The sequence below is a fragment of the Amblyomma americanum genome, chromosome 1, assembly GCF_052857255.1.
Source record: "Amblyomma americanum isolate KBUSLIRL-KWMA chromosome 1, ASM5285725v1, whole genome shotgun sequence".
Lineage (NCBI taxonomy): Eukaryota > Metazoa > Arthropoda > Arachnida > Ixodida > Ixodidae > Amblyomma > Amblyomma americanum.
The window spans coordinates 525,119,784-525,143,654 of record NC_135497.1 but is presented as its reverse complement, the minus strand read 5'-3'; the positions used below and the strand labels follow the sequence as shown (position 1 = coordinate 525,143,654).

At 42.9% G+C, this 23,871-nt stretch overlaps 2 long non-coding RNA genes across 3 annotated transcripts; both read right to left on the bottom strand.

The window, feature by feature from the left end:
* Nucleotides 1-8,269: 8,269 nt before the first annotated feature.
* Nucleotides 8,270-14,317, bottom strand: LOC144107354 (uncharacterized). 2 transcript variants are annotated; one of them, XR_013309262.1, is made up of 3 exons: nt 14,289-14,317; nt 13,887-14,042; nt 8,270-8,369 (listed from the first exon to the last, which is right to left on the bottom strand). It is a non-coding gene; the product is annotated as an uncharacterized LOC144107354 (long non-coding RNA). The 2 variants fall into 2 exon arrangements; XR_013309261.1 differs by lacking the exon at nt 8,270-8,369 and adding an exon at nt 10,103-10,158.
* A 2,473-nt stretch (nt 14,318-16,790) lies between these two features.
* LOC144107347 (uncharacterized) lies at nt 16,791-20,806 on the bottom strand. Its single transcript, XR_013309259.1, has 3 exons — nt 20,667-20,806; nt 17,025-17,130; nt 16,791-16,895 (listed from the first exon to the last, which is right to left on the bottom strand). It is a non-coding gene; the product is annotated as an uncharacterized LOC144107347 (long non-coding RNA).
* Nucleotides 20,807-23,871: the final 3,065 nt, after the last annotated feature.

Here is a 23,871-nt window from a genome sequence, read left to right as displayed (position 1 = left end):
CTTCAAGGTCGCAGATAGGCAAATCTATTGCCAATTGGTACGCACCCATAACTTGTCGCATAAGGTCATAATGGTATATTGAATTACTGAATTATTGTCTCGACCCCTTACTTCAACTCAATACACCATCCGGCCTCCGCCGCTGCGATGCTACGATGTTGTGTCGCCTGTGGCTGGGAGTGGCGTTTAAAAATGCTTACTCCCATTTAATCCCAATGGCAGACACTTTTGCAGGTGCGCTGAGACAATTTTGCACTTACTTTGTGACTACCCTCGGTATGCGCGTGTCCTCCTGGCTGCGACGCACGGCTGCTTAGATTCTCGTCTTCTTACAGAAGCCAAGATTTTGTGTCCTTGGAGTAACCTTTATCGCAGATAACAGCTTTGAAGGCACTTGTGGTGTTTTTGTAGGACGCAGTATTGAGTTCAAGGTTGTAAACTTTCAGTGTGTGCCTTGTGTAACCTGTTAGTAATGGCCTACAGACTCGCGAAAAAGTGATTTCCTTTCTTTCCCTTCCTCCGTTCCCGTTCCCAAGAGCAGGGTAGCATATTGGCGTCGCCTAGTTAACCTACCTTTCTTTCAGCACATCTGAATTGGATGTTCTTCCCTTTGAGGAACCCTACTAAAATCTAGTCACATGTAATATCTAAATGACATGGTCTTGCGAAAAAAATGGTATCTTGGAGCTAGCTGCCTCTAAATAACTGAATGTGATGATCAGTTAGCAGGGAAGTAATATATTTCTTCGACCGTATTATACTGGAAGCGGTGTAGGATCGAAAAAAGTACTGCTTTCACTAGAATGTGCTTTGGAGCCACCGTTACGCGCCTAAATGTGTGTAATAAACAATGATGTGCACTAAATATAACTACTCGCAGCTTTTATAATAATTGTTCTGCCACAATTCGTGGTGGGGACATGAATATCACTCAGACGTACAAATCAGTCTTTTTATTGGATTGCAATAATACTGCTGCGAAACAGTTGGTATGTGTGGGAAAAGAAAACTTAGCACAAACCCAGTGTATTCGTTTTCAAAAACGGCGATGCATATGTGTTACAGATTAGCAAAGCCTGGCAAAAAGATAAGTTAGGAACAAATGTACACATACATCTTGACCATATGTGAAACTAAGAGCTTATAGCATCTGTATGGACATGAGACAACGAAACTGCTGCATACCGTCGCAATAAAAGCACGTATAACATCTCCGTACAAGTAACCATGAAAGAGCTGCATACTTTCATAACAAATTCTATCGCAGTCTAAGCACGCTGGCATATCGGATTAGCCTCGCAGGCCACAACATTTCTAGAAACGAGCGGTACACTTGCACCCCGATCTGCAAATGCTCAGTGAGTTATGTGCCGATTGGCTGCTCCTGGCAGCGCCCCGTGCGGATCTGGCACGCCAGACAATCTTTAAGCTATGAATGGTTACCAGCCACGATTGCAGTCTCCCCAAGTCATGGAACACTTGGCCCGCTTCTTTGTTGCGTAGCAAATAGCGATAGGGTTGATTGTTCGCGATACGCTAGACAAAATGACGTATTCATAATTGCCGAGTTGGAATGTAGTCAAGAAAACAGCAATTAAAGCACGGTATTGTATTGTTTCAAGAGTAATGCCAGTGGTAAGCTTGTCTTTGCAGAAATGAAGCATGTGGTACCGCCAAAATTATGCCAGAAAGAATCGAGCGCACAATCCTCGGCAATTACATCCTTAATTTTCCATGCGAGTTGTGGTAAAAGATTACAGATTTATCATCTTGATCTGAGGGAGATGTCTGGATTGGCGAAAAAACAAGATTTGCATTCTAAATTGACCCCGCCGTTGTTTTCTGTCCACAAATTATGTCGTTCACACAGACGTGCGGTGATGAACAGCCAACCTAGGTTAATGCGTGCGAAGGCAATGGACATGAAGGAGATAAGCTATGTGACTTTTTGTGCATGGCTCTTAATAACAAGTTAAAGCCTGAGGAAATTGAATGGCAGTCTTTAGACTGTAATGAAGTCCCGTCCAGCACAGAATTCGCTCAGAACAATTTTTATGCTCTCGCAGTGCGTGCTAGCCACGTTCTTGCCCTAAAGAACTGAAATACAAAAAGAAGCATACTTCGTTCTAGTACAGAACACCATAACACCGCTTTCAAAGAATGTGCGCATGTCCTAAAAGTCAAACAGCTTGTAACGTGGAACGATTTGAAAGCCCCCACTGTACTCATACATGTCCATAGCGCGATAGTCGAGTTCCTGTCCTGGGTGCAGGATAAAATACTCCTCTGCAGGCGATACAAGATAGCTTTGTCGGTGTCGGAAAAAGCCTTTATTGTGAAGCTTACCCGCGGAAACAAAATGTGAGTCTCGATAAAGAAGCAGCTAATCAATTTTGGCGAACACCGGATTTTATTAGTGCCAGCCTATGTGCATCACATCCCCACGTATGTGCCAACATGCATCCATAGTAGCGTACACGACAGAGTGCAACTTCACTTCCGATGCTATTGGGCCAAGCTCATTTACTACAGAACTAGGTAATTCTGTCGGATCGACAAGCATAGCGTGCCCGATAGCTAAGCTCTCCTTCAGAACATTTTGTGCCATGTCGTATCGCTCTCGCATTTGATGCCTCTCGCACATGGTTTGAGATATGTTGCGGAAGTTTTTAGAACGAGTGGCAATGTTCTTGAAGTAGGCATGCTTAGATTCAAATCTGATGCTCCAGTACCGTCGCGGAGGGCGGAACAGGAATACTTACCTAGGCTAGTGAATGAGATATTGAAGCATAAGAATTAAAGCTATTGGTTGGTATCGAGCTGTGAATTTTTTAGAAAAACATCAATTTGAATATGCAAACATTCAGTGCAGTATTCAGGTATCTCCTCCACGAAAATAATGTTCACTACCTCACGTAACTGTAGATATAACTCCAAGTCTCCATTGCCTTCCGCTACAATGTCACCGAAGGATTGCGGAAGGAGCCTCAATAAGCAAAGCTTTTGGCTTGCGGTTCCTTTGAGCACGCAGCCTTTCGACGACACGCTTATAGCTACGGGGCGACTTTTCTTTTCGTGGTGCTGAAATTTAAAAGTCATTATTCTTTCCAAATGCTCGACTTTCAGCACGCCCGAAGAAAGCAGGCCCTTCAGCACATTCTTTAAAACAAATGCTATCCCGCCCTCTAGGATACCATGCATGCAGTCTAGAAGCAGCTGCTGTGTCACATCAATATCTTGGATTTTAAGGATGTAAGACTCCATTGCCACGCCGTACAGGTTTGTATTGTTTTATCAAGCTTCAATCCAGCCAAATGACTGTTATGTATAGCAGCTATCCGGACTGTCACATCTTCGTCAGAGTGCACATTGTTCAAGTTGCTGTTGCGCGCGATGCAGAATCTTCAAACGCTCCCGTTCGAAAAACATGAGCGCAATTCTCCTATTTTGAGAAGGGACAGATTGTTCCCCGCAAATTCAAGAGCAAAAACACCCGCTTCTATTTCTGAGCCATCAAAGAGGAATTTAAAGTCTTCGCGGTACAGTCTCTGAATATCTCTGATGAAGGAGCAATAACTTCTGTAATTCCAAATTTCGGAACGTCGCCATACTTAGAGAGCAGCAATAAGTGAATTTAATTTGCTCCGATGCTTTGGTTGGACGTTCAGTACAGAAAAATAGATGGCTAATATTTTATGAGAGCGAGCAGCGACCCAAGTGGGTTGCATACCTCGAGCTCGTTTGTGTACAATAGGAAAAGGACTGTATTCGCTTCACTCATCATAATTAAAATATGATTTCTTATGAATTCTCTATCAGAGAAGTCCCGAAGTTTGTCGACAGGGCCGGCTTTCCATTTATCTAAAACTGATTCAACTATTTCCTTGGATTGCAGAAGTGCTTCCAGCGTTGCCTGCAAGGGCACGTCGTAGCAAACACAAAGTCCTTGGAGGTAGTGCCTACGCCCAGCTTCTACTGGTTAAACATATCTGAACCTTTCTTTGCAGAATTTCAAAGTGGAATCTGCCCTCAAGGTCAGCCCAAAGGACGTCTATTACATCCTCATCCAAGGCTTCTAACTCTTCCATAATGCTTTCTTGACGTTGTTTTGCAACCATGCGCAAGCGGTTAAACATTCTTGATGACAAAAGTTTCACAAATACCTTCATGTCGCGAAATACGTTGAGTGCAGCAGACCCCAGAAGAAGGCGCTGCTCAGTAGTTTTCAGATAAAACATCATCAAGTAGTCTTTAGCTTCATCCAATTCTCGATCGTAGAGTTCACCAGGCGCGGCGTCATCTGTAGCACGGCCAGTCCAATCGTGCGTAGTTCCGGAACTCTCAGGGGCGCAGCTGCCTTCGTTGGAACGATGGGATGATAGATCTCGTCTTCAATGATGGACTCCTGCGCTACATTGCTGAATTAATGCGGCGAGTTCTTCTTGATGAAGTCACCGTGCTTTCTGTAAAGGTGTGTGTATGCCTCGTACGACTTGTACACTGATGGGCAGCCTTCAATTCCACAGACGACTTCAAAATTTAGTTCTTGAGATTGAACAAGTCCGATGTGGTTCACAACACACATGAAGTTACTGGTGTAATAGGGGCAGCTTTCACAGTAAAACACCATAGTTGCCTGCACTCTTCACTGCACACTTTCGGTCGAGTAGATTTCGCACAATTCTTTTTGAACAACGCGGCGAATTGATCATTTGCGCAAATCTGTAAGTCATCTTCTCTGCAAGGCTTGTTTTTCAAACAAAAGGTCACGAACCAGACGGCACACTCACATTCTTCAAGCGAATGAAAACTTCGGATGGTCGTAGTAGGCGTGAAGCAGAAAAAACACGAAAAGCTGGGAGGCCGTCTTTTGTCACAAGTGTTGTGTGTGGGGGGGAGTTGGAGCAACGCTGTTGTTCAGCAGAAAATTTCTTAGAACGTGTAGCACGAGCTAGCTCACTACTGCAGGCACAGGAACAAAAGGCCCATTTCCTTCTATTTCCTGCCTAGCCTCTACTACAGAGCATGCTACAGAAGGTTGACTGCAATCCTTTACTCTTTCGATGGCTCTCTCGGGGCCATCCTTTAGTAAACTGGCGACATTCCTGAGTTTACTCAGAAGGGGGAACTTGGCTCTTTTCATTTCCGCAAAGAATACCAATGTCTTCTGACATGGGAACGAGAGCTTTTGGTTGGAAAACAAGCCTTGCGTATGAGCTGGCTCGCATATTTCTGCGAATGGTCCATTCCTCAGCACGCCAAAAGCATCTCTTCGATGTTAACTGGCAGCCGTTGTGCGGTATCTGAAATTTTCACGTGACATCACGGGCACCGTCTTTGGGTGCAGAAGTATCAAGGCAGGAAATGGTCCCTCAATCACTACGATTCACATCTGGGCACCACTAGCCCAATCAATGAACAAGCCACACCCATAGCACCGGGGACAAAGGACTGTCTCCCCTTACGTGCCTAGCTTCTGCTGCATTGCCGTAAAAAGTAAACGCTAGCGATAAGCGAATTGGGAAAATAGCCAGGCTTTCGCCGCGATTTAGCACTTAAAGATGGCGGCCGGTATGACTACGGTTACTGATGCACACAATCAAATGACCGTAGGAAAGAAGTTTAGCAGGATGAGGACGTGGTTTGCCGAGGAATGCTGCCAGACGGCGCCTCTTAGTAGTAGTGGTTTATTTAAAAAAAATAAACGCGTACCCAAGAACACCTGCGAGAGCAAAATTGGTGTATAACACTAGCTCTTCGTTTACACTTTATGGCCGCACCACTTTACAGCAGCGCCTACTGTAGAGACGGATTTGGTCCCGACATAACCTGGAAACTGCGCTAAAGAATGCAGCATTTCAAAGCAAAATACCTACGCGAGTAAGCGAACACGTGTTATGTTCGAAATTAGCAAACGTTATAATTTTATTACAAAGGGTCGCAAATTTTTTGCTGCCCTTAATTGATAATACTGGTACCATTAGGGCTGTATATGATAAGAAGAAGAATATCTTTATTTTAATGGACCTCTTTTCTACAGCGTCCGGCCCATGCGCCAGAAGACTTTCAAAATTGCAAGAGAGCTGACTTACAGGAACATGTTTTCTAGCCAGTAGTAAGCGGTTTACTCAAATAAAACAAAGAAAGGAAAAAAGTTTTTGCTAGCCCCGACATCTTTCATCGATACTGACGCATCTGAGCAGAGGCAGGGGAAATATAGGATAGCAGGCAGAATGGAGAAATGAAATGAAAGATAGTTGAAAGAAAACTGATGCGAACCAATATTTTATCTTTGCCCAACGTTTCGGGACCAATTCGGTCCTTTTTTCAGGGGTGATGAAAGTGTGCCAGCAGCGGGGTGCCGCCTTCGCTCTCCTTTTGTTAGCACGTGGCGCAGTCCACTAACGTACGCGGAGGGGAGCGTTCCTAGAGTCCTATTCATCGCCGCCTTTGTGAGCCGGATGTGCCATGACTCAACATGTCGCCTCTTGAACAGGTTTGGCTTCAGAGCCAAGACGGTCACCTCTTCGACGGCTAACCGCTGGTCGGCGCACTCGCAGTGTTCGACGAGGGGGTTGGATTCAGAATTCATTAGCCGGATGTCTTTTGTGTTGCCTTATTCTTTGGTGGAGGTTTTTTTTTTTCTTCGATTCATGAAGCCGGGCATTTGGAGCATGGTATTTTGTAAACTACCCCCGGTTGTTTTTCTCTGCGGACGCGGTCTTTCGGTCATAGTAACAAGCGGCTTAATGTCGAAACAGGCTTGTGAGCCACGTAGATTCTATGTTTTCCGAGAATGCGTGCGAGTGCTTCGCTGGTTCCGCTCTCATATGGAAGCACAACGCGGGTGCGTTTCGTTATTTCATTGTTGGCTGGTCCCCCTGTCCTCCGAGCCTGACGGCGACCAACGCATTGAAGACGGACTTCCATCGAAGAAGTTTTCATTGAAATGAGATGAAAGAATTGAAGGGACAGGAAGAGAGGATAGGAGGAGGACTTTTTTATTTCTTGTTTTTTAAGAAAGGGGGAGGTTCCCCTTAATCGGCGTTAGAAGGAAGTTGCCGGAGGAACATAATAGTCACTGTATAAGCAGGGGTGAAAACGCAGTGCGAACACGAGGAGTAAGTTTAGACAGGTTCCCTCCAGGGGAAGGCATCATGGTATCTTTTCGATACATGTCCTTTACGCCCGTTTTCCAAAAGTTATTGGAACCGTCTCGAGTTCAGGTTTGCACAGATTAAGGTGAGTACCCCTCTCCGTTTCTGGAAAGAATAGAATGGAAGGCGACTGACTTATCTCTCTTCACGCTAACAGCGGTTGTGGGTAGATCAACAAGTAAAAACCAGTCTGCGAACGAGGGTGTTTGTTGGAAAGCAATTTCTTGTAAGTCAGTTTGTCCGAAATTTTGAAAGCTGAAACCGATAATTCTGCTTCACAGACAGCCTTTTAATATCCTCTTCTGCCAGCAGAGGGAGAGTGACTCAGTCGCCTTCCATTTTATTCTTTTTATAAAAGAAAAGAAAGTGACGCCCCTTAATCTGAGTGAACCTGAAGCCCCGCAGTTTACCACCAACTTTCGAGATCGAGTGCAAGGGCAGTTGCCGAAGGCTACTCTGGTGCACCATTGTACCTGTCTCGACCTGTTCCTCGCGTTCGCAGCCATGCTCTGCACACAAAAGGAGAGAAAGCGAGTATTTATTGTAGACAAGCTGGCGACCAGTGCTGGTACAGGAGGCGGACTTGGTGCCCTATAGTCTGTAGAAATTTCGGATTCACTGGAACTTTTGGCTACTCATTGTGTCCTCTAAACAACTACACTGTAAAAAAAAATGCTGCGCAGTACAGAGAAACCCGCTGGTAATGCGTTGCCGGAGGGTTTTCCGCAACATGAGGTACGGACTAAATGTCAGAAACAGAGACTCCGTATGACGACTGTCACATTCTTGGTAACGGAAAGTTACGCCATGCTATGCACGAGACCGAAATCATTTTTTCACAACGAATGCTTATGTTTTGTTCTTATTGAAGTTTCCGCAATGTGTATGCATACGTCCTCCGTTTACTCGGAAGTCATTTCATCTAGAGCGGAAATTATCTGTATTGTAATCATGTACTTTCTGTAGTACATGAACATGCGTCTTCGTATAGCTTCTGCCCGCAATGTTCACTGCAGATATAGCCGTCCAGGTGCCGAAGAAATAAGTATCATGTACAAGGCTTTCCTTTACGCATATTATGTAGTGCATACGTACAAAGAATGCAGCTTAGAATGAAAGAGTGGTAAGTGTTTGGGTGAGTACAAGTACATACGTTTTATTTTCATGGCAAACTACACACATTGTACACCTGCACATTGCTGTCGGATCCATCTGAAAAGCATAAAAAAAATCCTCATTTAGTGGTCACACAACACCAAATATAAATTTCACAAATACATTTCAACCATCCGCTATTGAACAATCGGCTTTCGTAGAAGCTTTCAAAAGCCATTCACCGAGAACCAACCCGTTATAATTTATTGCCCAAAATTCATTTCTCATAACAGTAAACAGCAAAAACCACAGGTCCAGAAAGAAGCAGACAAAATGCGCTTTCCCGGGCGGCACTGTGCGCATGAAAGTCTTTACAGTTGCTTATCATTTTGTGCAAATAGAAAGTAGCTCAGGATGGGGGCCAGATGCAATTCAATGCAGGTGCCTTTCTGTACATAGTACTAAATGCACAACTTAGCGAGCAAGGAACATTGGTAACATCTGAAAAAGGTGGGAGACGCTTGCCGAATTTATCGTCCATCCAATTTGTTATAGGCAAGACAAGACGAAGTGAAAGTCCCCGGGCATGCCCGTTGCGGCAGATTATGACGCTTTTTATTATGGCATTCCAATATCTCTGCAGTGTGCCTCACAAGGAACGGATGCTCAAGTTTCAAAAAAAGGGCTCTTGGCAGAAATTTAACCAAAGGCCGTTGCCATGTGAACCTTTTTAAAATGATGACCCAGAAAGACGAAGTGTCCTCATGTGTCTGATGCAAAATAAGGATGAAGGCATGAGTCTTTCTGCTTTTTGAACAGCTGTGATAAGTTTTTTACTGGTACTGCTTGGTGCAGCTTCAGTCTCCTTCTTGACATTTTGTGAAATAATTATATATCTGCGAAAGATCTCGCTAGCAAACATTTTGGCACTAATGGAGAAGCAAAAAGACCCATGTCCTAGGCCTTTTTTTGTGACACTAAAGGAAGGCTTGCCTTTTAGAGTCATTGATTACGAAGAGGTCCATGTGGCAACAAACTTTGAGAGAATTCCTTCAAGGGCTCTTTGATCTCATGAGGTGCCCTGTAGATATACCACAACACCTCAGTGAGCTGTTACCAGCCCTGTGAGTTCACTGTCACTTGACATCAAGGGTATGTACTTTTCCTCGCCACATGCAGCAATGATGTATATGTCAAGAGAAAGCATAAAAGATTTCTAAGTGCAATTCTAGATTGCTTGCGGAGGAAAGCACAAGAGTGGCCATGCTCAGCTGTTACCTTTGCTTCTTGCTCGAGTTCTACAGTGAGTACTACGTAATGACAGGTGTCTGCATCAACTCATATTTAACACCCGTCCTGTGCGACCTCCATCTTGCTCTACATGACAGGCAACTTTATAACACCCTTCATGCAAAGAGTGTCATCAGGGTCGGTGTGTCCTGTCAGTTTCCTGGTCCTGTGGTTTGTGCTGTGTTTTCTACTCTTAAATTATTTACTGCCTTCATTCTCCACTCCATGAAGCCTGAATGTGCTACACTGGGCTGCTCCACGCGTTGTGGAGCAGCCCAGTGGCCATTTTTTTTCATACGTCGGAGGGACTCAGCTCGAAAGCCATGCTTACTATATTCAGTAGACAAGGGTACATGTGAGACACATCATTAATAACTAATTCTCACAGTGGTATCTGGTGCAAGAATATCTAAATACTACTCAATTTTTGCTTAAGTTTTCAGATACGCTCTTAGATTAAAAACATAATTTGGCTACATTAGCAGAAGCACAGCACCAAGGTACTCACCAGTTACCTGAAGCAGTGTACGCAAGTTCTCGTGCTATCATGAATACAGCACACTGTCCACGTCTTCATAATGCCATGTCACTCCAGCACTTCGGTAGCAAAATTTTCCTTTAAGAAAAAGTAGTTTTATTTATGTTAGACTGGTCAATTTAATTTTACTATATACTATGTACTTCTCATTGTACTGCCCCAGACTAAAAAATACCAATGATCACGCTTTGAATTATGTCATATGTGATCACCAAATTATGTGATCACCAATATGTTCTTAGAAATTCTGATTGAAATAAATCTGACAAAATATTATTTCAGAAAATGTGGCACAAGGAAGAAGGACGCTAGCTAGATAACCTGGACGAATGTTTTCAGTTGCATGCAGCCACCGGCACCATTGCACACAAAATGTACAATAAAGTGGGTTTTACCTTTCCGAATAGAATTTAATGCTGCAAACATTTAAGTAAAAAAATTTCAACCTTCCATTCCGCATAAAGGAAAGAAAATTCCTCTCGTTTTTTCACAAGCCTCTGCAAGTACACAATTCAGTGAATCTACTCTACAAGTACTTGAATCTATCAGCACGAGACAGGGACGAGAAAAGAAACAAAACAGGCACTGACTCGCAACTGAAGTTTATTGAAGTGAACAGAGTATATACAGAAAGGCCACACGCCACAAACTACACAATTACACATAAGCTACATCACAACATAAGTAAAAGATTGCCCTTAGCATTCCTCTCATATAGACAGTCCAACCCGCTGCTTGTTAATGCTATGGGCAGCACACTTACACATTCGTCACCGAGTCATAAGATGTGTCTAGCCTCGATAATTTTCTGGTTAATCTGCTGTGAACGTAGTACCAAAATGCGTGTTGCCGAAAGGAATGGCTAGCAGCCTTCACATCCCTTGTAATATGCAGATAAGTTACAACCCCTACCAATATCCAAATACCTCTCATGCTCCTGTAGCCTTACATTGATACACATTCCAGTTTCACCAACATAAACCCAACCACATGATAATGGTATGCAATGCATGCAATGGTTGCAAGGCACATATATGTTGCCACGTTTCACTCGACACATGTGCTTTTCCCTAACGAAATTCACAAAATTATTAACAATTTTACAGATTGTAGACAACTTATTAGGGGCCGAACACACCATTTTTACGTCATACCTTCTGGCCACAGTTTTCAAATTTTGCAACAATCTCCAACAACACAGTCAGTCTTTTGGCATCTCACTGGCTGGCCCCAGCCTGATCATGCCAGTCCCTGCGAAGGGGTTTCAGCTTTTAACATGCTAAAGGGAAGAATGGCACAGCATCAAGTAACGAGGAAAGCAGGACAGCACACCCACACACAAGTGCCAACCCTGGAGCAGATACAAAATCCAAGAGCGCGTGCTTGACATTCAGCGTTGACAGTCAAGGAAACGAGGAAACAGGGATTTGAACGCTAAAGATTGAACGAGCCCGATCCTTGGCTGCCAACGCTGAATGTCAAGTACACGCTCTTAGATTCTGCATCCGCTCCAAGGATGGCACTTGTGCGTGGGTGTGCTCTCCTGTTGTCCTCGTTACTTGATGCTGCGCCATTCTTATCTTTAGCATGTCAGACCAACTTGCCCAATCTTATATGCTCAGCTTTAACAATTTATCGCACGCTTCTGCAATAGCATGGTTGGGAAATCATGCTTTCATTAGCCTTAAAATCTTCTCTTGGAAACCAGTTGTCACGCTGTAAAAGCATTGCTTCACCAATACCGAGCCTAGACTTGACGACGCAATGCTATCTTTCACTAGCTTAGAATCATTCGACCAACAGTCAAGTAGCTGCTTAACACTCCTGGGTGAATATCGCTAGCACACATGGCGTGTGCAGAACATCAAGGTAAGGTTCAGAAACCGCAGCTCTTTTTGTTGGGACATTTTCTCCAAGGTAAACTTAAGACAAAGGCCTTGCTCCTTAAACATGTTCACAATATGTACAGGTCCCACACTATCACAACCTTTGTAAAAGACCAGAAAATCATAGATGTAGCGAAAGATTTCCCCCAGCCCATGCAATTTCTTGGCAATCATTCCTTCCACCCTGCTTAAGAGAATATTGCTTAGCACAGGGGCAACCTTCGAATCGATACATTTAGCAGACTTTTGAACATATGCCGCACTGCCATACTCCACAAACATGCTCTTCACTTCAAATAAAAGGAGGCAAGTGCCAAAAAAGACTTATGTTACACACCCATTTCTAAACACGAGCTCATCGTTGTGCTCCGATATACACATTCATAAGCTTTTCACAAGATCTTCATACGGGATAGAATAAAATAGTTCTACATCGACACTAATCACAAGACAATCCGCTGGATTGTCATTCTTAAGATACTCAACCACACTGCGAATTGAGTACAAGAAATGGATCTTCAAGATGCGAAGTAGACAGATGCTTTTGCAAATAACCAGAGATAATTTTGCATGAATCCTTTTCTGAAATTTATCTGAAGAGCATGTTATTGAATAGCATTTATTTGAAGAGCATGTTTGTAGAGTAGTGCAGTGCGGTATGTGTTCTAAAGTCTCGAATATGTAGTGGTTCAAAGGTTGACCTTATGCTAAGCAATATTTTCTTGAGTAGGGTGGATAGAATAATTGTCTAGAATGTGCATGGGCTGGGGGAAAAATCTTTTGCTATGTCGATGATTTTCTGGTCTTTTATAAAGGTTGTGATAGTTCAAGACCTGTACATCTTCTCAAGTTGTTTAAGGAGCAAGGCCTTTATCTCAGGTTTACCTTGGAGCAAATGTCCCAAGAAAAAGAGCTGTGGTTTCTGGACCTTACCTTGATGTTCAGCACACTTCATGTGTGCTGGCGAGTGTTAAGCTGCTACCTGGCTACATGTCGACCATTCCAAGCTAGTGAAAGATAGCATTGCACTTTCTAGCGCGTACTCAGAATTGAAGAAATTATGCTTCCACAGCATGACGGCTAGTTTCCAAGAGCAGATTTTGAGGTTAACGAACGCAGGATTTCCAAACCTTGTTACTGCAAGAGCATATGATAAATTGTTAAAGAAGCTGAGACAGTTTTGCGGCGACCGGCACAATCTGGCTGGGGCTAGCCAGCGAGATGCCAAAAGACCAGTTGTGTTACCGTATGTACATAAATTGTCGCAAAATTTGAAAAATGTGGCCAGAAGGTATGATGTAAAAGTGGCTTTCTCGGCCCCTAATACGTTGTCTAAAGCATGTAAAATTTTAAGAATAATTCTGTGAATGTGGCTCGAGAAAAGTACACGTGTAGAGTGAAATGTACATGTACCTTGTAAAATGAATGTGGTATCAAATATTATTATTTTGTAGTCTGGTTTACGTAGGTGCAACTGGAAGGTGTATGAATGTAAGACTACAGGAACACAAGAGGGTAGGGGCTTGGCTAGGTGGTTGGGGCAACTCTGCTGTACACTGCACGGGATGTGAAGTCTGCTATCCTTTCCTTTTGGCAACACGCATTTTGGCAGTAAATTCAGAGAGATTAAATGGGAGATTATCGAGGCTAGACACATCTTATGACTCCGTGAAGAATGTGTGTTTTGTTTATCGTGTTTACACACAATGAGTTGGACTACCTCGATCAGGGAAATGTTGAGGGCGATTTTTGACTCATGTTGTCCTGTATGCTTATCTGTAACTACATGGTTTATGGTATTGCTTGGCTTTTTATATATTCCCTGTTCACGGCAATAAACTATAGTCGCGAGTCAGCACCTGTCTTGTCTCCTTTCTCATCCCTGTCTTTCGCGCTGGTGGATTCACCGCAATGGCTCACCTCTGCAGAAATCCAAGGCATGACATTTTCCTCTTCACACTCGTGGTTCAGCGCATAATACGGCAAAGGCTTTTCAATTCCAAGGAAAGTTCATGGCTCCATTGAACACTGCCTCCTGCTTACAAGACACAGAGCAGCAATCATTGTAGATTCTACCTGTGACACAAAGAGCAAAGTTTCAGTTTGAGTGGACTGAACTAGGAAAGCAGCACAATATATATATATATAGCCAAATAACTGAACTGAAAGAAATAGAGGGTAGTGTAATAGTGAACACACTGATATATTGCAAGTGAGATATATGCTTAATATATTGCAATATCCAACACTGCTACCATTGCCTTAGCCAACTACTTCATAAATAACAATAAATGCAGTATCACGAAAATACTGATAACGTACTATGTGCTAATAGTAGCAGTGCAGGTTCCATTAACAAAAAAGGGCCCAGTGCTGACTGTCGTTCCCACAGCAGCCTTGTGACCAATGGCCGGTGTAAAGGAAAGAGGAGGAATGACTGAAAAGAAAAAGAGCCAGGGGGAAGGAAAATAGGTATAGAAGGGCTTAGGATATCATAGGCAAATAAGGTTGTTTAGACAGTGAGCACAAAATAAACATTACCACACAAGTGAAGACATACAAGACCAATCATATATATCATTATACAGAGTGGCAAACTTGATGCCATTTAGCCCAAAATATGTTTTCAATGAAGTGATTATAATTATTAATAGAACAACTGACCGAGTGAAACCATAACAGGGATGAACAAGGAAGTTGTTAATATTCTGGCAGAAATTAAAAGAAGAAAATGGATCTGGCCAGGGCATACAATGCAGAGAATGAATCACCAATGGTATCTTAGGGCAACATAATGAATTTGATGGATTTTAATGGCAAAAGAGCATCTGTGGCCAAAGAGTGCCTTAGCACAAGTTAATTTCGTCTACTCAAGGTGAAATCAGAGACCCATTTCCCAATCATTTCATTCCAGATAAGCTGAACACCACGCCAGGAAACAGCTAGTGCATTGTATCGCAACAAAATGAATTTCACCCTAAGGAAAATATAGCAGGCGATAGCTGATTATAAGCTCACTATATAAGAATAGGTGATTTATGATAGTGTGGCATGTAGCTGGTGCAAGACACAGATAATTAAACTGGAAAAGGCCATTGTCCTGAGGTGAATGTAAACTAAGCAATGAGGATAATGAAATTCGCTACACTAGAGCTGTTAAGAATCAGCTCAAGTTCCATGCTTCAAGATGATGCAAGTTTGCTCAGTGAAAAAAAATCATAAGTTCACCCAAGAATTGGTATCTTGGCGGTATCAGGCTGCAGGTGCAGATGAATTAATCCTGCCTCAGAGAAGAGCTACATAGAGCACAAAACATTTTAGGCCAGTCCTACACTGACAGCTGTTAATAACTATTTTAAAACTGTTTTTCATGGCACAAACAATAATACCAAGTTTGTGTTGGTCATGTGATTATGTTACTGAGGCTCTCCTAAAAATTCTAGCCAGAGCTAAAATACAAGCTGTCTCAACTAAGTTTTTATATCAACAATGAGAACATAAACACATGCAGATTATTCAAGTAGAAGTATTATTCTTCATGACGTGCCCTACAAATTTTAAATTATACTGAAAAGTAATAGAGTGGAGTGCTTGTGCCAAAAATACTAAACCTCAACAACAAAGAGAACACAAGATAAAGGCAACAACATATTGCCCAAAATTTAAATGTTTGACAGAACAAATATGAAAAGAAAACCTCTCCACAACTGGAACAAAACAGCGTGATACCGAGCACACATTTGAAAATTGTTTCATCCAAATCCACAGTCTGGTGCTCTGGCACTCTTCAGCCAGCATGTCATGAAATGTACCATAGTTCTGGTAGCTGTAAAGAGTATACAGCTGATCTGGCATTTTGATATGTGAACAGTAACCTTCAATGACCACCAGGCTGAATACTTTCAAGAGGCTGTTCTAGTAACAAGACTGCAGTGAAACACTTAGCAAGTTATGCGGGCGTAATAATGCAAACCGTTAATCTGAGAGTTCGCTACCACGCAACTCTGTAGTAACTCCTAAAGTGTTGCAATCGAATGAAAAAAAGGACTGCCTATTATATAAACTAAAGTCAAGAGGTTGCAATGCAAGGCCACGACAGAAGTGCTGCAATACAGCAATAGTGATACAATGTACACTTTAAGCAACACAATGAAACATGATCTTTTATCCTTAATTATCAGAATTTAAATATTTGTTTTCCTTGCTCTCTTGCAAAATTAAGTTTAGATCGTGAAAGCGCTCGAAAAGACAAGGATACAGAAAGAGATTTCCACACAGTGCGCTTACTTCCAGTGTCTTTTTGAACACATCCACTATCTAAAAATGGTAACCCAACTAGTTTAAACGCTGTCGTTATTCCAAAATTAAGCCTTTCACAAAGTGGGAGCCCCTTTCCCCATACAAGGTGCACCATAACTAATCCAACACTTTTTTCATGATATGTTTTCTCTGAGAATAAACACTGTTTGAAGATTTTGCAATAGTACTTGTCTTTTCGATTCTACGAATGTATCATGCAAGTGTGCAATGAAATGACCATCTGCCTATCTTGATCATTGCTCAAAATCAGGGTATAATGCACCATGAAGGGCAGGCTCTGCTTGATTTTTATGTTTTCCTAACGAAGCATGTATGTGCAACCCTTCTGCTGGCTTGTATGCAGCAGGTTTGTCTAGCTAGGCAAACTGTGGTTTTGCTATAAAGATGAAATGGTACTTTGGAAGTGAATGGTTTTCTAAAATGCATTTAACATACATACCGGGGCTTTAACAGCGCCTGGTGTAAGCAACATCAGTGGGGGGACCGCAGGAGTGGCCTAGTGGTCCTCGCAAGCGGTAGGTGTGGAGTTCGATCCCCAGTGCCACCGGGTAACCAGCGGTGATACAATGGGTCGTTTCAATGGCCAGTTTAAAACTTGAAATAACCATGCTGCAATATATACAAAAAATGATTTGTGTGCTCTCTCTTACATGACATAGTTAATCATATCATAGTGTTGGTAGTACACAAAATGCATGTGTGGAACATATACATGCACTGTTTTTGTTCACATCTTACCTGCTATGTGCTGTTATGGCATGTTATGTGCTGGGAAAGCAACAGTAGTGAGCAATGTTGTGTTGCAGCCTTTCTTCTGATGGAATTTGAATCATGTGAGGTGCAGCTGAAAGAAATTGTTTCATACATAAGTATATTTCATGTAACACAACAAAAAGTGCACAGCCCCATCATGAGTTGTGGTTTAAACAGCGAGCTTTTTACTACTCTATTTAACATATGATGCAAGTCAGTGATGCTGGAGGCACAAAACTAAATACTGTGAGGTAACAAGAGCTAATATGGACAATCATGCCTTTAAGAGATATTGTCAATATATATTTTCCTGAATGAACTAAAGTTATCCTTAGAAGCATTCAGAGGAAGATAATTTTGCTAAATGCCTTTTGCCAGAATAGGCCTTTTATGAACCAGTTGCAAATGAAAAGAATAACTTTAAGACCATGCTATGCATGGTCTAACGCCAAAGTAGTTGCATACAAGCAGAATACTATGCCCCTAGTTTTATGGTGGGCCTGTACTGTACAATTTTCATGCAAGGTAGTGGAAAGTATGTGCCATGAAACAGACCTCTGCTTGCTGAAACTGGCAAATAAGTACTGGGTTTTTAAGGCAGGAAAAAAGTTACATAGTTCCTTCTGCAGGTTTTGAACTTCAGGTTAGTTACTTGTAAAATATCAATCCCTGAACTGCAATGATTGAAGTTTTTAGCAAATAACATTTCCATTGTAACAGTGGAAACGCTCTTTTATATGAGGAACGAATTTTCAAAAGCCTGCGTTTCATGGTGGCTGTCAAGTAGCCCTGATAAAGAGAAACCAGTCACGACACACAACCAAGCCCCCGTAGCACATTTTCAACTATACCCTCATGATATAGCTTTAACGTAAGTGTTAAGCAATACAAATACAAATCCCTTGATTTCCTTCATGATTTATCACTGGTGTGTACATACAAAGATAACCGTACAAGATGTGGAGTGCATGGTACAGAGAGAGTAGGCAGATGGTTTCTTGACACTCAAAAAGTGAACAAGGGAAGGAAAAATCTCAGGGTGCTTGCTGTTTCGACAAGACAACTTGTTTTCGTCTGGGGTCAACATATACAGAGGAAACTTAGAATCAAGTACAGGGTTGTCCACTCTTAGTGCGAACACGCGAGCACATGGCTGTGCTCTTTGGGCCACTGTGTCTGATATTGCCACACATCGAAGTATAACATGACACGAAGCACCACATCCAGGTGCATCTCCTCTTGCGCCATTTTGCAGCAATGAGTGGCTGCGCCGCACACAGTGGACCTCTAAAGAGTGCGGCCATGCGCTCACATGTTTGCACTAAATGTGGCCAGCTCTGTACATTCCGGAATTGGCATAATTATTTGAAAAGGCCTTGCACATGGTCAGAGGTTTCCCAACCCACATTTTCCCCCTCCTTTCCTGCTTCCTTTAATTTATCGTTATACTTTAACCTTACGCCCTGCACCTCCTGACATCACTTCTCGGAACCTTGGCTGCCATACTCCTCCCCCTCCCCCTTCTTTTTGCCTTTTCTCCGAACCTGCCCTCATTTTCTCTTTTTACTTCAAATTATTTTGCCCCCACCCCCCCTGGTATTTTATTCTGCCATGCTCCTTAATTCCTTTATCCTAGTTTTTCAGGAAAAGGCAGCCAGCCATACCAAGCCACCTGTTGTGGCTGGACATTAATCCGTTCAAGCCCACTATCCACACTCCATACCCCGAGATTCGTTTCTACTGAATTGGGCTTTTTTGTTTTCACAGTTTTGCAGGTCAACTGGTTAATCTTCTTTAGCAGCTATCATGCCTGGTCAAGGTTCATGCTCCCCATCGTAACGCCCTTCCCATATCGCACCCTCGTCCCACACAACAGGCCTTTCGCCTCGAAGTGAAAACCTTATTTAAACCCCACCAATGATGAACACTTTGCCAGACAAAGACAAGTCCTCTTGTCGAAACGTCGGCAAGCACCCTGAGGCTTTTCCCTTCCTTATTCAGTTTGTGAGATACCAGGGACAGGTGTTCAAGCAGCCATACCACACTAATACCCCTGTCACACGGGCACCGCAAAGGCCTTTGAGAATCATATCCAAAGGCGTAAGGAGTGCAGCTACCCGGTACAAATGTTGCGCCTTTGTCGCTAAGGGCCTTGGAGGCGAAGGCGCTCAACCGAGACCTTCGGAGCCCAAAGACGCGGCATTCGAGAAGCTGTGATCGCAGTACCATCCAAAGTCAAAAAGTAAAAGCAATAAAAAAAATAGATAAGCTAATAATGTTTGAAAACATTTTTTTTCAAATACGAAAGGTGTGTCTGGCTTTGGTTTTTGTACGGGTGTTTATGTTTTATGTTCAAATTTCAAGACAGTGAAAGTGTTGCGGCAACACCGAGCGCCCATGGTGGTACAAAACCTGCTCCTGCTGATGAGAGTAGCTGTTGCAGTACTTTTAAGGAAGCAATCAGAATAAAAAATTGTCAAAGCTCAACGAATGAACAGAATACACCACTTTAATTTTAGAACACTCACTTCAGCCACCTCGAGTAAAGCAGCGGGTGCTAAACCTGAACGACTTTCACCGTTGGGCTGCACCGTGTAGCTGCATCGCTGCTCCTTTAAGCTTTCGCTCCTTTGGTGAAAATTGGTGCCTTTGCTGGAAAGGCCTTCGAGGAATGCCATGTGACAGGGGTATAAAGCACATTTTTTACTGACACGAAAGACTCGGTGCTTTTAGTTCTGACATTCTGAATCATGCTTTGGTGGCTTAGCATATCAGAATACTGGACATGACAAAATCAGCTAATTAGTGAGGGCTATTATTTGCTATAGGTAAAATTATAACATTCTCCTAAAATATTGAAAAGAAACCACCAGCACTGACATCAATGTACAATTTGGCTGTAACATACTGACATGACAATCTAGTTAAACCTAAATTCTCTTTTCGCAGTTCAAAACTGCATGCATTATTTCTAGAAAGCGCGAAAACAGAAGCTCATACATAGTGCCAAAGAAAAGAGTGCATAATAGTACCACTTATGAGGTGTTTATCGGCAACTGCAATGAGCAAGGCTATGTTAATGGCAATCCAGAGTTATTATGTGTCTTACGAGCGCATGCACATGGGAGGTGATAGCAGCTGTGGACGCAGCTGTCCATCGCAGTTTTCACTCTGTCGAGATAACACATGGGGTAAGGTATTCCCTGTTTTGCTGCCGAAGGCAAAACCGTCAGCGAGTGTAGTTGCCTTGCTATTCACTGTCAATATCTACTGCTCAATGTAAAGGAAACTAGGGCATAAAACATACAGCATTTCATATTATGCTTTGGCCAAATGCAGTGAGAATGAAACAGACTAGAGACTTGTCTTATGACGTTTGCACTCTTTACTTTGCACCAGAGGAAAATAAATTTATGTACAGTTGACCTACTGCTTGCCACAGTCCTAGAAGAAATGAATCCAGGTCTCAGAAATTCTACCGAGAGAATACTGATGCTGCATGTGCATTTCTCTGAACTGTTTTGAAATAGGCAGAAGTTACCAATTTTTTTACTACCTGATTACATACTGTAATCTTTGTAAGGAATATGAGGTTAACGGAGTGGGAAAAAATGTCAGGAATGGTACCTTTGGTACTGGGCACTTGGACAAACAAATGACCCACTGGGCGTCCCCAGGAGCTCTGCTACCAGGCACCCCTGGCAACAGTAGTCAATTTTCCAGATCCAAAGGAGCCATGCGAATGATTGCCGAAAAGTCAAGTTTAAGGACAGCAGATGCAAGAACACAAAACAGTTTTCCAACTTTGTTTCAGTGTGATAAATGGTTTCAAATGTCTAGACTATATCTGGTAGTACACAAATTATCAGAACACCATCTCCCGCTCAGAATCATCTCAAAACACATTCGACACGCAGTACCAACATGGACAGTTCGTGCTTAATTGAATCCAAAAGTTTACGCTGATCGACCAATATTACTCTAAATAGAGACAGAAAGCGCATGCACGTTGTGCTGATGTTATCGTGAACATAACATGCGACGAGACGCAGGGTTACAATACAAACAAAAAACCGCTTTCAAAATTTGAGAAGAAAAGGCTCACCTTCTCACAAGATCGCCAAACCGGAGACGTTGCCAAGTGGCTGCCGCCAAAGTCACTCGCAATGCACAGAAACAATAAAAATGCAGTTGCGCTGACTTTCCTTGAGCAATTCCAGTCGACTGTACTTCTAACTGTTCGCACCGACTACCTCTGCAAGCATGTCTAAAAGTTGCAATTTACGGAGCAACACGGGAAATTCATAGCGCCATTCGCGTATTCGCGCTCAAGCTCACGTCGCTGATGTCGCAAAGGCGCACAACGGCAAAAACATATAAGATGTATTTAATTTTACGGTAGCTTTTTTAGCTGACAACCTGAATCGTTTGATATATTGTTTTTTCTTTTCGTTGCATGAACGGTATTACCACCAGCGGCAGCGCAGCTTGGCCATGGCTAGCCATGGCGAAGTCGAAGCGCTAGCCGAGCCCGCAGTCGGAAACATGTGCGCAGTTAGCGCAGTGTGGTGTTGAATGAACAGGCGCTATGGAATGGGTTTTTGTTCTTCCGTGTTCGCTGCGTGCGTCCTGCGCGTTGCGTGTCTTTAGTATGTGTGTGTGTGTGTATGTGTGTGGCCGGAACGCTGCATTGGAGTGTACATACAACAGCTCGCTGTCCCGTGCGGCATCGGTGCGTAGTAAAACGATCATGCAGAATGTGCGTTACAATGCCAGTGGCCCTGCACGAAAGAGGAGACTTGAAGCCGACGGAAAAGCTGCTCTCCCTCGTGGGACTGCAAGAATCTGGCGAGTAACAGTCGACGCGCGTTTCGGTGGATGATTCCGTTTACCACGCCAAAAAATTCAGCACTGGCCAACATCAATGAACTGCTGCTGCATCATCACCTGTGTGATGTTTGTGACAAGCTTGTTGGATGTGAACGTGGCCATGAATGGTATTCGCCAGCAGTGGCCCTCAGGGCGTGGCACCAGTGGATACCTGAAGACGATTACTGTTTGCCCGCGCCCTGGCGCCTCGCATTCAACCGAATGCTTTGGCGTTAATTATCTATATCTGAATTTCACACGTAGTTGGACTCGCAAATATTACAGCGTACAAACGTACCGTCGGAAGAGCACCCTTTTTCATTTTTTTAGGAAGGGGGTAGGGGAATTACCGTCTGCTCAAATTTAATGTCACTAATATTTTGAGCTTAATTTCTAAACAGGTGCCGTGGTGGCACTGTAAGCAATGCATTTACTGGGCAGAAGTTTATTTTATGTTGTGTTGGCACAAGGTTAATGATTGTCATTGTACTGTGGTGCCATGTTCAAACAAAACACATAATTGTACACTCTCTTTGAAGAATGTCTAATGAGGTAATAAATTACTGAGCAGCGAGTATGCACTGTGGTAAATGCGAGGAACGTTACTGAATTACTTCACACTTGTCATGTTCTGTTGTCGTTAGTGATTACGTATGCCTTGGTGTCTGCTGCTTTCCAGTGTAGGGGTCGAGAGGCATGTCGAGCTCCACTTAGCACATTTTTTTCCTTCCACTCTCTACTGGCCAACGTGGTAAAATAAACTCAACATAATGCGTGATTTCTCAGACCTAGATTAGACAACCATTTCACTTATTTACTCTCAGGGTCAATTGGCATCGAAGAGAGGAGAGCAACTAACATAAATACATGTGTAGGCAGATTAATTAAAATGATTATACACAGCAGACTTGAAGGCATTGGATGCAGTGGTGGACATGACGAAGGCAGAGAAGATGTGACAGCTGGAAACGTAGAAAAGTGGAGATCTGCGTGAGTTTGTACGCGACTTAAGGTGAACGCTAGCAAAAAATTAAGAAGGCGCAGAAGACTGAGGCCAGAGTTAAAACTGTAGTTTAACAGAGGAAAGCACCTCCCAGCAAGCCAAAATGTGCACATGCAAGCAGTTGTGTGTACACAGAACATAGAAAATGAAACTGCGTTTTGTACAGAAGGAAAGCTAAGGCACATTTCTTATTGTGATGTTGGTTAAAAAGTTGGTGTCTAGTTGTTGCCCTTCATATCTGGTCCTTCCACACCCAGCAACTGAAATGCCATCAAAAAGGAGCATCTCCAATCACTCTAATTACATGGGAGGTACACATCGCCAGATGTCAGAGGCTTGGCGTCTCATCTTGCAGACTAGCTAGTTTGGCAGATTTAAACTTTACCGCATGTAAGAGGCATGCGGTAGCCTTAAAGGGGAGTATTTCATAAGTGTTACAGCATATTGTACAGTGCTGGCATGCTTCATTATTTACATCACAGTAATATGCTGGCACAGGCTGGAAAGTTTCTAAGTGAACAGAAAAAAACAATGTTCATGCCATATCTTAGCCACATTCTTAGTATTGTATAAAAAGTGCAAATAAGGAATTCCTCATTTTTTGGTCAGCTTTTTCTTTCTGTGCATTGATTTTTTGCAAGTTAGCAAGGTTCTACAGTCTTGTGTGCCTATCGGCTGGCCCCTTGTTTGTCAAAGGTACCGAGTACACAATGGGTCGTGTCAGTGCAAGCTAAGTAAACAATGGATAGAAAATTCGTGCTTTCAGAGTATTTCCAGAAAAAACTGCTATTATTTCCTACTCAGGATGGGGGAACAGCATCGATGGTGCACATCCTCCTTGTCACTGCAGCAAATATGGCTGCTCGCTGCTTTTTGGTGGCGTTTCATTTATCTGCAGGAAGAGCAGGCATGAATGGGCGGCAATAGGTACCTACTAAATTAAACATTCCAATGAGCAAT